The sequence below is a fragment of the Acromyrmex echinatior genome, chromosome 5, assembly GCF_024713525.1.
Source record: "Acromyrmex echinatior isolate Ae372 chromosome 5, ASM2471352v2, whole genome shotgun sequence".
NCBI classification, from domain to species: domain Eukaryota; kingdom Metazoa; phylum Arthropoda; class Insecta; order Hymenoptera; family Formicidae; genus Acromyrmex; species Acromyrmex echinatior.
This window is the reverse complement of record NC_141856.1, coordinates 2,270,692-2,289,266: the sequence shown is the minus strand read 5'-3', so window position 1 is coordinate 2,289,266 and position 18,575 is coordinate 2,270,692. Positions and strand designations below refer to the sequence as shown.

At 30.8% G+C, this 18,575-nt stretch overlaps 1 protein-coding gene and 4 pseudogenes across 2 annotated transcripts in view; 4 read left to right on the top strand and 1 right to left on the bottom strand.

The window, feature by feature from the left end:
• LOC105148625 (cilia- and flagella-associated protein 58) overlaps positions 1-18,575 on the bottom strand; it is a 550,890-nt gene that overhangs the window by 46,200 nt on the left and 486,115 nt on the right. The window lies entirely within an intron of this gene.
• Positions 3-6,325, top strand: LOC147909653 (uncharacterized; annotated as a pseudogene).
• LOC147909652 (uncharacterized) lies at positions 6,029-7,134 on the top strand (annotated as a pseudogene).
• On the top strand, positions 8,530-11,068 carry LOC147909651 (uncharacterized; annotated as a pseudogene).
• On the top strand, positions 10,284-13,053 carry LOC147909650 (uncharacterized; annotated as a pseudogene).

The following is an 18,575-nucleotide window of genomic DNA, read 5'->3' as shown; positions in this document are numbered from 1 at the left end:
AAGGTTACAGTAAAAAATCAAACTGGTATAGATTAATTATACAGGATATGAAAGAACATTGAGTAAAATGAGATGATTTTTATCTAAAAATCTAAAAAAATGCAACAAAAAAGTTATACGTATGATTTTACTTTAGTTTTTTGGACTGGATATGATGATATAGAACTTTTATTTATACAAACTCATGAGAAGATGACTTAAATTCACATTAAAGGGATTGTTTCAAGTAATTCGGATGGTGATAATTTCGTTCTAATTATTAAATTTGTATTACAATTCTGCAGACTCCACGATTTTTTTGTTTCAAAAGAATTTGTTTATTGTCGCGACTCTTGATAGCATTTGTGAGGATCGGGTGCAGTCATCGGTTAACAATTTAAAAAATTTTTCTTTTTTTTATAGCTATAAAAGGATTTATATGTGTAAATGTCAATCAGGAAAAAAATATCAAATACGACTAATGCGTAGTTGGAAGCAATAAAGAAATGGAAATACAATCTATTAAAAATAAACAGATTATGAGAGATTTTTTTTTAAAGGAAAAGATAGCACATAGAAAAATATCTATGTCATGCAATAGTGAATACCAAAGCTGTCACTTAAGCTTGACGAAGATTCCACTCTAAACGTAAGAAAGCAAGCGCCAGGTCGCGCTAAATCATAAAATTAATTAACCCCACGTTTTAAGAGTAAGTTGTCTGCTTATCGTTATCCAGCATCATTCACAATCGGTGATTATCTCATTTGATAACTCTAAGAAGTTATCGATAATTAAAAATATAAAAATCAATGCCTTAAACGGTCTAGCTGGATCTTAAATACTTGTACGATTCCGTGTGAATTTATTGTTACAATACTATATATATATTATTACATATATAATATATTATTACAATACTATGTATGTAATCCTTTGAAACGCGCCGAAATTTTTCGGTCTTGAAACACTAACTCTACTAAACTATCGCATTAATATCACGAGTTAAATTAACTAGTAATGTAATAATTTGATCTTCGAACGATCTTAATAATATTGAGTGATATAGTCTTAAGAGCCTTAGTAATATTCTTCGCAATAATTGGCATATGAAGAAACAACGTCTACTTAGACGACGTAAAAACATTTAAGATCCAGATAAGAATTAATTATTTACAGATTTTAATACGTCACTCAGTATTATTAAGATCGTTCGAAGATGCGAAAAAGCATCAAATTATTAAATTGCTAATCAATTTAACTCGCGATATTACTGCGGTAGTTTAGTAGAGTTAATGTTTTAAGATCGAAAAATCATTTACAAGCATTTAAGATCCGTTTAAGGCATTGATTTCTATAATTTGTGTTATCACACATATACGGTTCTTTAATATATTATAGTTATAAAAAATATATAGGTGTAAGAAAAATAAATCTTTCGATAATTATTTAGTTTTACGATATAAAACTTGTCAGCCACTCAGCAACGATCTTCCGATAGCCTTAAAAATCGTAAATCTAGCGATTGTTATTTATCTTATGATACAACTTCTCGACAGCGCATTCGTGATTGACAACGATTTTGTACCCGACAGCTCTAAGAAAAAAATCACATCATCCACATGACACTACAATATATTAATCGATCATAAACAAAGAATAAGATAGTTTTTTTCTGGGTATAAACACAGGCTCACGAAAGCGCATAGTACAGAAAAAAGAAAACTGTCGTCACTCAACTATATCATCTGTCAGTTTGCTAGTTCAGTGGTTCAATCTGAGTTCCACAATAATATTCGGGGGATCTTCTATGAAGATCAACGCTTACAAGGGAACAACGTGAGGTGTTTTTCTTTGATTGTTCTAAACTGTTGCCAGTAGGTTGAACATCGAAAAAAAATCAACACGTATTTTACAGTTTGCTCAGACACTCAATAGTTTAGGAGATATGAAACTGTAAAACTGGTCAGACACTCTTATGACTCTAGATCGCTGATTCAAATCTCAATAGTGACAATTTTTTAAAAATATTTTAAAAAATTTTGCTTATATAAATTGCTTATATAAAAATTTCATTTTTAATAAAAAAAAACACAGAATTAATTTTAAAGGCTTTGGAACCAGCTCGAATTTGGAATCAGCTCGAACAATTGATTTTGGTCAATGTTTCTTCCAAATAAGCGATCATCACAAATTCAAGCTACATCAAGAAACTCAAGCAGGCATTATATATTAACGTATGCTGTTGTGTACATGGCAGAGTCAAATTATCACTTGTTACCCGAAACTACGCCTGTATGCATCTACAGACTTACGAACCTAAATGCCTAAGTTCTAATTATCACACGAAACGCGACCAAGTATAGTTTTGTAAAATCGAGCAAAATTCTAGTATTGAAATCGATAAACATATAATTGTTAAATACAAATCAAGTTGGTACAAATCAAATTTGTAATATTGCTAAGATAATCAAATTAAATGTTAGTGATGATATGTTAGTGATAATCAAAATGACTTATTTCTTTCTACCCTATCCATGGCGAACTCATAAACTGTACTCTGATCATATGTAACTCCTATATTGCTAACGCAGCTTCTTTTTGGGAGTGTAGGGTGTGTGCGAAGACAGCGAGGTAGAGAATATCTCTCGCAGTGTACCTCGAGTGTGTGCATACGATGGCATAAGTAACAAAATCGTATTTTCATTTTTTTTTAAACACTTTTATATAAACAACAATGCTGGACACGTATATAACCATCCAGATAACCAAGTTGTAGAAAGTAGAATTTTTAAATGTCTGCTATTATGCCAACAAAATAACAACAGAATTGTTACAGAATTAAATGTACACAATACTGTTGATTGCTAAAAAAAAACGTAATAGAATCGGCAGGATCTGCTCAATTTCTGCCAACAATTTGACATTCACATTATGTCGATAGACGATGTTAATAGAACTCAAACCTAATGCGGACGCAGACTGCCATCATTTTCTGCTCAAACATGCTGACAGTCTGCTAGAAGACTGCAGATATTTTGCTATCTGGGCATATAAACAGCGGAAAGTTGTTACAATTTTTTCCATTCTAATGTATACATTTAAATTAAAGAATATCTATGCATTGCTTTAAGTACATCTTTACCTAGACAGTCAATTTTTTTCTTATTTGTATCTATACTTTTAAATATTAAAAATTAAAATTTTCTATCAGGGTAAATTGTAACAACTTACTCACTATGGAGCAAGTTGTTACAGAGCTGGGGCAAGTTATTACATGTACAATATTACTTGAAATCTGGAGACACTGGTAGTGTCTCGGCGCTAAGTTACACGCAGTGACACTACTATGGCTACTTTATGCAAACCAGCGAATTGCGAGGGACAAGATTATTATATCTCAATAAAGGCAGAATCGTTCTATTTACGCTTAATCGATACACTCCGATTGTATAAATATGTGTTTTTATTTTTTTCTCTACGTGCCTTACGGCCGGAGATATTGCGAAATACGAATCTGAAGCTTTTAATGTAAGAAACATCGTCGCTGCTATAGAGTGTGGGAAATGTCCTTTTGGAATTTTTGGTGCAAGTGATAAATGTGACGCTAGCAATGCATGGTCACACATATCTATTTTCTGTGGCTGATGATAAACAAAAATTAGCGATTTTCCGAGCTTATAATCTGCCATATAGGATTTGCCATTTTGAAAACGATGAATGTAAAAGATATAGACCTCAAAATCATAGATATGAGGTTGTATACATTTATTTATTTTATCAATTCGGCCGACATTTTGACTCCGCCATGATTTTCGAAATGAAATTCTGACGACGTCATCGTGAAAAGCGATCCTCAAAATTTTAGTCTACCAAGTTAAAATGTTTCATGTTTTAGTGTGTTAAAAATTAACTTTTGCTTGGAATCAAGCAAAAAATCGTGTTCTTCTACGCGTTGATGGATTAAGCAAAGAATTTGCTGTCAGTACTATGTCTTGAAAACTTCCAAAGTAATCACATTAGATTAAATTGTGATTACCTTGTGTAATAATTACTAGTATGTTCTCTTTAGATTTAATATTTCTTTTTCCTTACACTGTTAGAAATATGACCATGAACTTTCTTTACATGTAAATAAAGCTCGTGGTTATGAGCAAAATTAAGTTACAGTAGTTACTTAAATGTAATGAACGTGTACATTAAATTTATGAAGTTTAATGTATTATACTTTTCTTAAAATTTCCACTAACTTTTATAATGACTCTTTTTATCACTATTTTTATTTCTTTTGTCTAGAATTTCCGTATTTCTTTCAGTAGAAGAATTTCTAGATAAATATCTAATTTTATTATTTATTACTACTAATATATTCTCTCTCTCTCTCTTTCTCTCTCTCTCTCTCTCTCTTTCTCTCTCTCTCTCTCTCTTTCTCTCTCTCTTTCTCTTTCTCTCTCTCCAATATAAATCTTCTATATTCCGATATAATCCGGTTGCTTTATATCAATAGAGTGTTGTGCGTTTGTAAAGAACGGATGCTGTGTGCTTATAAAGATTGGATGCTATGCGCCTGCAAAGATGGGGTGATGTGTACCTGCAAACTTACTATTATTATATGGTGATATAAGGGTGCGTTTGAGAAAAAGATTGTTAGACATTTCTCAAAGAAATTTATTTTCTGTTCATTTGTCATAAAATGTCGGTAAAGACAACAGGTATTACTTTGGGACCTGTTGAAAGAAATATAATTGTCCGAAATGAATGGCTAACGGACAAACATATGGATTATTTTCAACTACTTTTAGCAAGTTGTTTAGATTATAAACCACTCGAAACTTGGCGAATACAGTTATTAGATACTACAAGCTGTGTCAAAAGACACAAAACATATACAAATATTGCACAATTTGTCAAGTTCGTTAGATGGACATTGGATTGCAATTTACGATAGTTACGATAGAAAAAGTATATTTATATAAGATTCATTGAATACGAAAACATTGCATTGCATAATCAACAAGCAATTCTTAGAAAAATTATTTCCAACATATGACTTTAATAAAAATCCTTTTAAATTTTCTAAAATGCACCATCAACCGAATTATAACGATTGTGGTGTTTTTACTATAGCTTTTGCGATTTCATTATTATTCATTAAGCCTGATAAAGTGACATATGAACACAAGTTAATGCGTTTGCATCTGATAAAAATTCTTGAAACAAATGTAATTGAGTATTTTTCTCAATATCCACATGTTTAAAAAGTATTTCCATTAGCAGTAATAAGAGCAAGAGAAGCTGAAGTTGATCGTAAACGTACGATGCGTCAATATGAGGCAAAAGAACAGAAATTAAGAAAATATGATAATCAAGATTTAGGAAATGATGATATTATATCGTTAACACAAAGTTCTTCAAAGGAAATTATGAAAGAATTAGTCTATAATACTCAGACTGAAAAAAATAATATACTGTTAACACAAAGTGCTTCAAAGGAAATTATGGAAGAATTAGTCAATAATACTCAGACTCAAAAAAATAATATATCGTTAATACAAAGCGCTTCAAAAGAAATTATGGAACAATTATTCAATAATTCTCAAATTGAAAAAAATAATAAATGTTATAAACATGTACATCAAAAAATTTAGAGAGAAATCGTGCCAAAAAATGTCAGCAATACACACAAGATTTAGAAAATAATCGAGCTAAAAAACGTTGTCGATATGTAGAAGTAGAGTCGATATGTACAGAATTTAGAAAACAATTGTGCTATAAAACGTCATCGATAAGATAAATTAGAAAATAATCATAAAAAATGCGTTACTTGACAAATTTTCAACACGAACGAGATAGAATGAAAGAAGTGAGTAATCGTAAGTGGTTGTACAAAAAATGATATTATGAGAAAAAAAAGTCAATATTTAGTTTTGTAAAACAAAATAGTCGTAAGTGGTTATACAATAAACGATATTATGAGAAAAGAGTCAATATCTAGTCTTGTAAAACAAAATCGTAATACTGAAACTGACTAATAATAAAAATATTATTAAAAAATATGAAAATTTTTGGTCACGAAGTTATATAAAATATTATAATCCTGTGGCAATTGAAAATATTTTTAATAAATTAGATATTAAAAATAACGATTGAAAAATAATTGAAAGCCGAAAAAATTGTACGTCGTTGTATGCAAATTTGAAATAAATACGTTCGCGATATGTATAAAATATTAACTTTCCTTAAAAAGAAATCAAAAGCTGCTTGACTCTTGCTACTAAATGCAAAACAATTGACGAAAAATTAGTTGCACTTTGTAGTAAATCGAAACAGCTTTGTTTAAAAATTATTTTATGGATGGTACATATCGTACTATTTCTTTATCACAAGTATTAGCAATTAACATGGAAGGTCAAATTACAAACATATTATCTTTGATAGAAGCACAAGCAAAAAAATCATGGTTGTGCGACGATAGATTAATAAAATTGATGCATTTTTGATTGATTGTTATGAAAAAATCTTTCAAGCAATAAATATATGTACCTTTAAGAAAATACCAGAATTGTTATTGTATAAAAAAATTCATAAATGTACAATAAAAACAAATTCAAATACGAAATTGGGCCATACGCATATTTGATACAACTCTTTGCAAAGCGATACCTCTTCCCATTTACTTATTATCACCTCATTTTCCAAAAGTTAGATATAATATAGTTAGATATACGTTTAATTTATCAACTGACGAATTTCTATAGAAAGATGTTAGATTTAGAGAAGGCTTTAACGTCTGCTAATTTAGAAATATTAAACAAAATTATAATTGTGGCAGAAGAAAAAGCAAATCGTATGTATAGATATGAACAAACTCGTACTAGTTTGAGTGAGGAGGAAATGTTTTCTAAATTTAAGGAAGCATTTAAGATTTATACCAAACGTTCTATGAGACACCTCGATATGCTTGTGTATCATATGAGAGACTTTGTTATAAAAAAAATATATTTCAATTTAATAAGTTGAAAGTACAAATAGATGAATCTCCATTTTTAAAAGACTTAGTGACGTATATAGAAAAACATGATATTAAGCCAGAATATATTTATGATTATTGTCAACGAAAATTTCGTGCTGGAGATTTGCGTATGTGTTTTAAATAACTTCTTTGTACATAATGTACCATATGAAATAGCAACTCTTAAACAATACGAAGAAATGCTTATACAAAGAGCTAAAGTATTTCAAACCATTAAGATGAGAACTGTTATTAAAAAAAATTGCCCCAAAGAAAAATGATACAAAAAGTAAAAGGTAAAGCATTTTATTTACCACGTCCTCTACAAGAAACATTAAACAAATTGTGTACCGATCCAATAAATAAAAATCATGAAATTATTTTAGTTAGAGGTGTTCCGAAAAATTCCAAAATTACTTGGGAAGACACGGTAGATAAAAAAAAAGTATATATAATGGTTTAATATGGTTAAAATGTAACAAACTTTTTATAAACATATTATATTGCCGAATACTACTGATGAATTACATTTAGAGGAATTAAATAATCCGGAATTTGTAATACAAGACACAGAAAATGATAAAGAATCTGTGCATAACAATCACGAATTGCATCCCAAAATTGAAATGCAAAAAACAGAAAATAACAAAACAGTTTTAAACGATAAGTATCAGGCTATTAACTCAGATTGATGGGAGTGATGATAGTTATTATGATCAATATACTATTTCCTCTATATGAAAAAAAGTCACATGAAATTCATACCATTTTATAGCAAATGTTAAAAATTCAAGCATTGCCTTTGGATAACCATGAAAAAGATTTAGATCTCTTTTCCAGATTTGTATCTTTTTGGTACTAATGGACAACATGAAACTAGGCCGGTTAAACTTCATGACCATGAATTTATTAAATGTCGTTTGAAATCTAAACATCCGCAATACAGATTAAATCAACAATATTTGTTTTATTTGTTAAATAATGCGAATCGTCATTTAAGTCGTGGTATTTACCATAAATTGAATGTAACTAAATTGCGAGATCGTTATACAGTTAAAGAATATTTAGAAGAATATTTAAAAGAATTGCATAAAGAGTTATTAGAAACAGATTTCAATACAATTTTTTCCACTCTAAGAAATACGGAACAATATTGGTGTAGATCAAGAAATAATTTAGAGTGTATGGTACAACATTACGGACCTGCAACATTTTTTATAACATTGAGTCCTAATGAATGGTTGTGGAATAACTTAGGTGAATATATTCGTCAAAGTCTAATGATTGCTCTTTATTTACTAATGTTTTCTCATTGCTAGAGGTCCTATATCAACATCGAGATTTCTCGATATTAAGTTTCAAGTGCTTAATTTTATTTATTCCAAAGATCATCCGAGTGAAGAAGTAATACATTACTTCTGACGACGAGAATATCAAGATAGAGGCGTACAATATCTTCATCTATTAGTTTGGATTAAAAATGCGCTGATTCTTGGTAAATCTCCTGCGGAAGAAGTTTCTAAATTTATTTTACAATATAATGTGTGAATTACTGAATGAAAAATCTTCATCAACATTATATAGGCGAGTCAATATGCATCAACGACATATACAACGACTATTGTCTTCGTTCTAAAAAAAAAGGGCGTAAAACTTATCATGTATGTCGTTTTTTGATTTTCCTTGTTCTTCTATTGACACGTTGAGAGATGTAAATTCGATAATAGGTAGAAAATAATTGAAACATAAAAGCAAACTTTATGATCTTCCGCAAACAGATGATGAACAGAATATAAATGATTACAATTGCATCATTCTTACTGCTTGGGAAGGAAATATGGATATACAATTTACTGGTGACAACACAAGAATGCTTACGTTTTATATTACTAAGTATTTGAATAAAGCAGCAAAATGTGAATTATCTGATTCTTAATAGGACAAATAATAAGAACAAACCATTGGCGAGCTATCTTTGGAATATTGCTTTGCGACTCACTAATAATAGAGAATGTGGAGCTCTTGAAGCAGTTGATACGTTGTTAGGCATTCCTCTACATTGAACTGATAAAAACACAACTATTAAATGGTTAGGATGTTAATCAGATATGATATAGAAAAGTCAAAAGCTATAAAGAAATTGAAAATTGATGGAGATTCTACCGACATATTTTATCGATCTGTAATAGATAGTTATTATCCAAATAGACCGGAAGAACTTAAAACAATGTCTTTATATGAATTCGTGGCATGATGTAACGAAAATCAAACCAATGAGTAAAAAAAGTATACATTATAAAATAAATAATGGTTATTATTTGAAACGACGACAATGTGAATGTCTTATCAATCATTACAGATTTGATGTCAATACGCAACCGGAAAAATTTTTTTTTTTATTACTTCTTATGTTTAAACCATGGCGAAAAATACAAAATCTTAAAAATGGATATGATACTTATGCAGAATTATTTCACAATAACAAATTACATCTTGAAGAAGCATTGGAGTATCATGAAAAATTAGAGGAATTGAAAAATGCATTTGAAACTGCGAAGCGATTAATTCAATACCTCCATGACTTAGAAAAACAGAATACGTCTCAAGATGATCCTGATAATTCAGTAGATGTGCAAAATATTCAAGCTGGTGATGCAATGCAAGATTTTAAAGATCTTGGTGACAAATAAGAAATCGATATATCTGAAATGATTTCAAAATTGAATGCGGATTAAGAAGAATATTTGATAGAATCACTAATACTGTAACATTAGGTAAATCACTACTACGATTATACGTTAGCGAAGAAGGAGGTATTGGCAAAAATTTCTTGATTGAAACAATTAAATATTTATTATGGTTAAAACAAAATCTCAAAAAAATACTGCTGTAGCAGCACCTACTGGTATTGCAGCATTTAATATATGTATAATTTATATTATTATTAGGTGTACAAATAAGTTTCCGCCGTTTTTTATCAAAAATTAAGCATTTATTGTGAAAGAACGATACATAATGTTTTATTGAAAGTATTGTTCATCGCTAGCCACTACTTTTTCCCATCTTTCTGGTAGCATACGGATAACGTGTTGGAAGAACGCTTCATCTTTTGAGGCTATCCAATTATCGATCCAATTTTTGATATCTTCATATGATGTGAAGTGCTGCTCAGACAGGCCATGCGTCATCGATCGAAATAGATGATAATCGAAAGAGGCAATGTCTAGTGAACGGCGGATGGGATAGAACTTCCCAATTGAGTGTTTCCATGTAGGTTTTGACCGGCGCCGCAACATGAGGTCGAGTATTATCATGCAGGAGAATAATTTTGTCATGCCTGGAGTAGTAGTGGGCGCGTTTTTCCTTGAGTGCTCGGCTCAATCTCATCAATTGTGTTCGGTAGAGAGCCCCAGTAACGGTTTCGTTTGGTTTGAGCAACTCATAATACACGACACCAAGCTGATCCCACCAAATACACAATCCCACAACATGAGTTTTTTTCCATGAATATTCGGTTTGGCTGTCGATGTTGAAGCATGGCCAGGTGATCCCCATGATTTCCTCTTCTTTGGGTTATCGTAGTGGATCCATTTTTCATCAGTGACTATACGATGTAAAAAACCCATTCGTTTATGCCTGACAAGCAGCATTTCACATATGGAAAATCGGCGTTCAACGTTTCTCGGCTTCAATTCATATGGAACCCAATTCCCTTGCTTTTAAATCATTCCCAATGATTTCAAACGATGTGAAATTGCTTGTTGAGTCGCTCCTAATGTAAGTGCAAGTTCTTTTTGCGTTTGGCATGAATCTTTATTCAATAATGCTTCCAATTCCGCGTCTTCGTACATTTTCGGCCTTCCGCTACGTTCTTTGTCTTCGACGTCAAATTCACCGTTCTTAAATTTTTGAAACCATTCACGATAACTTCTCTCACTTAAGGCAGCCTCACATATGCTTCTACAAACAATCGATGAGCCTTAGCTGCAGATTTCTTCAAATTAAAGAAGTAAATCAAAAGTTCCCGCAAATGACGCTTATTCGGTTCAAAACTCGGCATTTTCGCACAAAAAAAAATATATGATGCTGATACAAAATCGCTAGTATTTCAAGGTTATGTTGTTGACAGATGTCCTACCTTACGATATAATGTTTTACAACAGACAATTTTAACCATAGCTTGCTAGTGGCACTGTCTTTTGTCAAACGGCGGAAATTTATTTGTACACCTAATAATTTGTCATCTGATACTGTTTGCTTATTACCTTGTCACATATGTAACGAATTAAACGCTGCAATGTTAAATCGTATTATTTCCAAAGAAATACTTTTAATTGCTGAAGATACGATTGATTGTATTTCATATATGAAAAAAAAAGTAACAAAGGTATTTGCAAATAATGATGATGAACTAGAATAGTTGGACTGTCAAAGAAAATTACAATTGGAGCAAAAATTATGATAAGACGCAATATAGATACCAGTTTGGATCTTGTCAACGGTATAATTGCTATAGTTTTATTAATTGTGAAGGATAAAATTACTGATTATATAGAAAAGATAAAAATTCTTTTACCGACTGTTTTGGAGTATTTCATTGAAAGAATAAGTGTTAAGTTTCAAGTAATGGATAAAGTATATGTTATTAGAAATCAATTTCTATTATTTCTGAGTTATGGCATTACCATTCATAAAAGTCAAAGTTTGAGCTTGCAAAATGCTGTTATGGATTTAGGTAACATATTTAGTTGCGGTCAGACTTATGTTACATTATCTCGAGTAACATCTCTTGATGGTTTGCATTTAATTAATTTTGATCCTTCATCCGTGTTTGCTAGTGAAAAAGCTATTATAGAATATAATCGATTGAAACGGAGTCACAAGACTCCGAATCAGGAATTATCACTATTTCAAAACAGCGTTATCATAAAATTAAAGATGTTCTATGCATTGTCGAAAATAATTACTTCCGTTCAAGAATCAGGTCAAAAAGCACCATTAAGAAATACTGCTTGAATTATACGTGATTTTAAAAATATAGATAAGGTTTCATGCTATGCAAATGCAGTATACAATGTTTATTGAATTTATATATTTTCAAAAAGAAATTATTAAATTATGATAAATTTGATGTCCTAAATTTGTTCGCGCATTGATATGAACATGGAATGAATAATTTGAATACTTATGAAATACGGCAATTTTTAGGAAAGTATTTTTTAGTTGCTATTAAACGCGATGCATTTAGAATTTCTTACAGTTCTTTGTACAAAATATGATTATATAAAAAGTGTGGTAGAACATCAAGCTACTTTTATCTGTCGTTGCAATTCGTGTGGTTATACAAAAGTTATTACTAATCTAATATTTTTCTTTCAATTTCTATTAACAATTTGAAGAAGAAAAGTTATAATCTTGATAACTTAATAAAATCTACATTTTCATCACATTGGTGTTAGACATTTGATAAATTATGCGAATATTGTGGAAGAAATATATTATATAAAAGTAAATTAGTTTCGACAAAAGAAATACTTATTATCCACTTAATATCATTTTCTTCAGAAGATGGTAAAGATATCAAACAAATTTAGTTTATGTAGTATACCGACAACAAAAATAATAATAGCTGGACAGACATATAAAGTTATGAGTGCTATATTTTATTACGGTTCGTGTATCGACGAGGATCATTATATAAGTATATGTACAGAAGGAACATCTTGGATTGAAATTGATGATGTGCAAGTTATAAAAAAACAATGGCTTAGAGATGCTAAAGATATTTGCATATTATTTTTACAGAAAAATATTACCAAAAATATATAATAAGCAACATATATTTATTATGATGTTTGAGATCGGTAATTCAAAAAAAAGGTAAGAATTCCTTCGGTCGACCGACAGTAATTGTTATTGAATGCACGCACAAGGCGAGCTCGTGATTTCATCTCGAGCCTGACTTTAAGCCTCATCAAAGTCAGAGATTCATTGTTCTGTAGTCTTTTCAAAACAATTCGGTAACACGTAAACAGGCACCGGCAACGGACCATCGAAAGTTCTAGAACAATTCAATTCGCGCACACGAGCGCCGCGCTCCGACGAATACGTCACGCGCTGTCACCAATCCCGCGTACGGATTTTCTGTCGCGCATGACTGTTACGTTGAACGTCGCTAGAAAAGAATCGAAAGCGCCAATCAATTTTGTACAACCAATGCCACGTGATAATTACGATTGTGGCAATATTTAATTGGATTTCTCCCAAGAAGAAAGCCCGGACTGGAAACAATAAATGCTTCGATCTCGCCGGTCCTCAGGGCAGATTGGGCAGATTGCTTAAATAGTTTACACCGCTTATACCGTCTACACCGCTTAGAGTTCTTAGACTTCTTAGAGTTCTTACTTCTAAAAGTTCTTCGAGTTCTTAGAATCATAGTCTCGCTACTATACCGCTTCGTTAAATCGCCGTGCTAACCGCTTAGTGAAATCGCGATAAAACGAATCTTTCCGAGAAAATCGCCGAGATTTTCCATCACCGCGATTCCGAATACAATTTTGGAAACGGTGGCTGCATTTGATATTTTGTTAATCTAATATTTAATTAATTATATTTTTTGACTCTGTAACTGATTATATTAAAGAAAATTCTTTTGTTAAATTAAATGAAACGGAGTTCTCTTCACTGTCGTGCATCACATCACCTTGTGCCGTTCTCTCACTCGAATCTTTCCACGCGGTGCATTCTCGCACATTTTCTGGTCCTTCGAGCCGGATTTAAACTAGCGAGAAAGACAGTAAGACAAACGCCGCATCACTTTAAAAATTTCACGATCAGCGCTCTCGCTCTGGTTCGCTCTCACACAATTTACAACCACTCTAGATTGAGACTATTTGTATTCCTATTTCTCTCTTTAATGATATGTATCATTAGAGTGTATAAAAGATTTGATATCAACAACAGGCACAAAGTTAAACTAGTACATTTATTTACTAATTCCAATGATATCCCTACAATTACAATAAAAAGTAAAACCCAAGTGGTACTATCATTATTATGTACTTAATTCTAATGATATGTATCATATATGTATAAAAGATTTGATATCAACAAATGGCGCCAAGTTAATTTTATATATAATAATATAATTTTTAACAAATAAAATTGTAACTCTATTTGATGTACAGATGTCTTTTTTATTTACAGTCTTGAGAACTCATTGAACGTTCCGACTCTCTTTCGAGTCTTCTTCATCAATATTCTTATTCTATATTAGATTTCGCGACAAGATAGAGTCATTCACAGATTGCCAAAATTTTTTAGATTCATTAATAGTAAAATTAAAAAATAAAACCCAAGTAATACTTTACTATATGATATGCTATCTATTAATATTTTCATTGAAAGTTTTTTTATTTTAACTTCTCAAAAAATAGTAGTAGTAATTTTAATTCTTCTTCAAAAATATTTTCATTCAGTCTTCTTATTCCAACACAAGAAATAATAGCTTTAATTTTCTTCAAACAACATTATAAAAATTATCACAAAATTTATTTGCACAAGTATACTTCACAAGTTACTTGAACATGTATAATCGGTCTAACAAAATTATTGCACAAAAAATAAAATCTAGTAGTATGTACTTCTCCCATTCGAGATTCTTGTTATCTATCACAAGTGATAATTTTAGTAATAGGTTATTCACTAAAAATTTTCGCTAAAAATATTATATCAAAAAGTTATGTTACCTTACTTAACTAAAGTGTTATAAAGAATTTAAAGAGATAACAGAATAAAAAAAATTTAATTTAAAAGTAAAAACACTTGGCGCTGCTAGATCGAATATTAAAAGCAATAAAGAATATATATAATTTAATCAGTGCATTAAATAAAAATAAATTTTACTGTTTAGCATCTGTATTTGTATAAGATATATCATCTGTTTTTTTATAAAAAGTACAGTTGTGTATACCACACCCAATCAAATTTATACCAAATAAGTATCAAATAAGCTCTATTTAATTGATAAATTGAAATGTATCTCATATCTATTTGGATTATGCATATCTTGTATACATCTACGTGTGTTATCAGAAAACAGTGGTAGTATTACTTATTAAGTTTGTATATAACGCCTCTCTCATCGTTTTATAATTGTAATATGAAAATCAATGTGTATAAAAATAACAGTCATCTATATATTATTAAGGATTTTGTGATATTTTTTACTTATATAATATATAACAATTTTTTAAATAGAGTTAATGTTGTAACTACTTGATCTTTTTTAATAACTTGACTAGTATTTATACATATTATCTTTTATTTTTATAATCAACATTGTTTTGATTTTAAACGAGGCTTAAACTCTGTCTATCTGTATCTTTTTTTTCGATTTTAAAACGAGATAAATAGAGTTTTAAGTCTCGCTTAAAGTCAAAGTAACGTTGGTGTAACCAGGCCTAAAACAATTATTACTTGAATCAGAATAGGAAGACCTTCAATCTTTTTATTACGTAATTCTTTATTTTACAATTCTAATCATTTTGACAATTTTTAATTATTATATAATAATTTATTGCGGTTCTTATCGATTTAACTTAATAACAATACACATGCGTTTTGTTCTTCATAATTGCAAATTTACCTTAATGTTTACTGTGTGATCTCTTATTTCGAGAATAGTTCACATCTGAGTGACACGTACACGGACGTGTGTTCTAAAAATGTGTGATCTTTATATTTGACTTTAACATTTCTACTTTTTAAGTTTTAACATGTTCAACAAAGCTTCAGTGCAATGCTTTATGTTCCATCATGGTAAGTCATTTAAATTGTTTACGCATGTATTACTCTAATAAGATTAGTTTTTTTTTAATGTCAGATTAACAACGCTGCATCTTTGTCAATTTATGACTTAAACATTATGGACATGTGAGCTAATTATATTTGTATCATTCTTGCTGAAGAGCATTTTAAAGAGAGTCGAAAATAAAGAAGACATCAATCTAATATCTAATTATTCACTAATTAATTATTCACTAAATAATTGCGCTGTTTATCGTTGCTGACTTTCATTAGCTTACTATATTTATCTTTTTGTATTGTTTAAAATTTGAGAGTCCTAATATAATTATTATTATTGCATACGGTATATACTTCTAACTTTTTTCGCAACGGCACTAAAATCACATCATCCCGATTTTTCATGCATTTTCAGACACCCCTTTGTTTGAAGCCCATTTTTATTCTCCAATCTTTTTTTTTATTCATTGCCACATAATGGCGACAAAAAGTGGGAGACATGACTTGCCTATCAATCACGGGAGGCCCATTTTATACGCACAGATTTCAAGTGTTCATAGATGATTAATAAAAACACAGTATTGAAAGTTAAAATAATCAGTACAACCTAGAATTTTATATATAAGAAAAGCGACATTCATCCCCATTACCATCTCTAGCACATGTTCAGCATCGCCATGTTTGGTCCGCTCTAGTGACTAATTCTGTCGTATTCTATTTACTCCATTATGAGAATCATAATTCCAGGATGAGGTTAAGCAAGCATTGATGTTTTTGTGTTTTCTTGTTGAATAATGTAGTGATTAAGTCATGCAATTACAAATGTCACATAAAAAGATAAACATCATATTGTCTATTTTAGTTATGTGTATGTACCAGTTTAGCTGTAGGAAGAAAACATATAATAGTTCTCCACTATGGGCACAACATAGCTACTTTAATTGGCTAGGAGTATCACTGTGCGAGAGCGCACCGCGCGGAAAGATTCGAGTGAGAAAACGGCGCAAGGATGATATGATGCACGACAGTGAAGAGAACTCCGTTTTCATTTAATTTAACAAAAGAATTTCTTTAATGTATTCAGTTACAAAGTCAAAAGATATAATTAATTAAAGATCAGATTAACAGAATATTAAATGCGGTCACCTTTTCCAAATTGAGCTTGGAATCGCGGTGATGGAAAATCTCGGCGATTTTCCTCGAAGCTTCTCGAAAGATTCGGTTTATAGCGATTTCACTAAACGGTTAGCACGGCGATTTTACGAAGCGCGACTATGACTCTAAGAACTCAAAGAACTTTTTGGAAGTAGGGAGGAGGACGGCGAGATCGAAGCATTTATTGCTTTCGATCTGAGCTTTCCCTTTTGGGAAAAATCCAATAAAATTTTGCCACAATCGTGATTATTACGTGGCATTAGGTGTACAAAATTGATTGGCGCTTTGGATTCGTTTCTAGCGACGTTCAACGTAACAGTCATGCGCGGCAGAAAATCCGTGCGTGGGATTGGTGACAGCGCGTGACGTATTCGTCGGAGCGCGGCGCTCGCGTGCGCGAATTGAATTGTTCTAGAATCTTCGATTGTCCGTTGCCGGTAACGACAACTTGTTTGCGTGTAACGAATTGTTTTTAAAAGGAACAAAGAACGACGAATTTGATGATTTTAACGAAGATTAAAATCATGTTTGAGATGAAATCACGAGCTCAATTTGTGCATGCGTTCAATGACAATTAACGTCGATCGACTGAAAGAATTCTTGCTTTCCTTTCGAATTACCGATCTCAAACAATCACCAATCAGAAATTGCGACGTCGATGTTGCTTCTCTCATATATAGAACTCTAGTACAAATTTACTTTTTTAAAAAAGGTAAAAAAAGGCGCTAAGAATGTAAGTGCTTTTCGAATAAAACTTAAGTGTCTAACCCAATTAATAGTAGTTTTAATTCTTCTTTAAGGATATTCTTATATGAAGTAAATTGTTTATAGGAAGACGTTCGTCATCTTAAAATGCGTGATATCAATACAAGATTATCTTTTTAAAAAAGGTAAAAAAAGGCGCTAAGAAAATGTGCTTCTTGAATAAAATCTAAGTATCTAATTCAATTAATAGTAGTTTTAATTTTTCTTCAAAGATATTCTTATTAAAGCTCTTTTTATTCAATCCAACATGTTTTTAGCACAATTACACCATGATCTAGCAGCGCCAAGTGTTTACTTCTTTAATTTTTTGTGATAATACTTGAATGAACAAAATAACGCAATTATGGATTGTATTCTTTATTTAATTTGGCATGAGATTTAAGTTGGCCTGTTGTTGATATCAAGAGTTGTGACAAGAGACAAAGATGACAAGACGAAAATCATTGCATTGTTGAGATTGAAAACAGACACGAGGAAATATGTCCGCCATTTTGCGTAACTATAATTTGCAGAAATTGTATTAGGTGTTGGAATTAATTCGTAGCGTTTTTTAATGAAAGAATGTTATTTATTTCACATGAGTATTAAAAAATACATTAATGAAAGTACTTCCCATCACTTGTAAAACGCTACGAATTAATTCCAACACCTAATATTTAACTGTTTTATGATTTTTATTAAATTTGCGTTCATTTATCGACATGTATACATTGAGGATGACCTGACAAATAAGTAACGCATGTGTTCGAAACGTATGTGTTCTTAAGAATCTAAATATACGAAAAAGTTTTGGTTCTTAGCCCTCCTGTTATTTATTTTTGTTTATTATTATTGAGCCATTATAAGTTTATTTTTATTTAC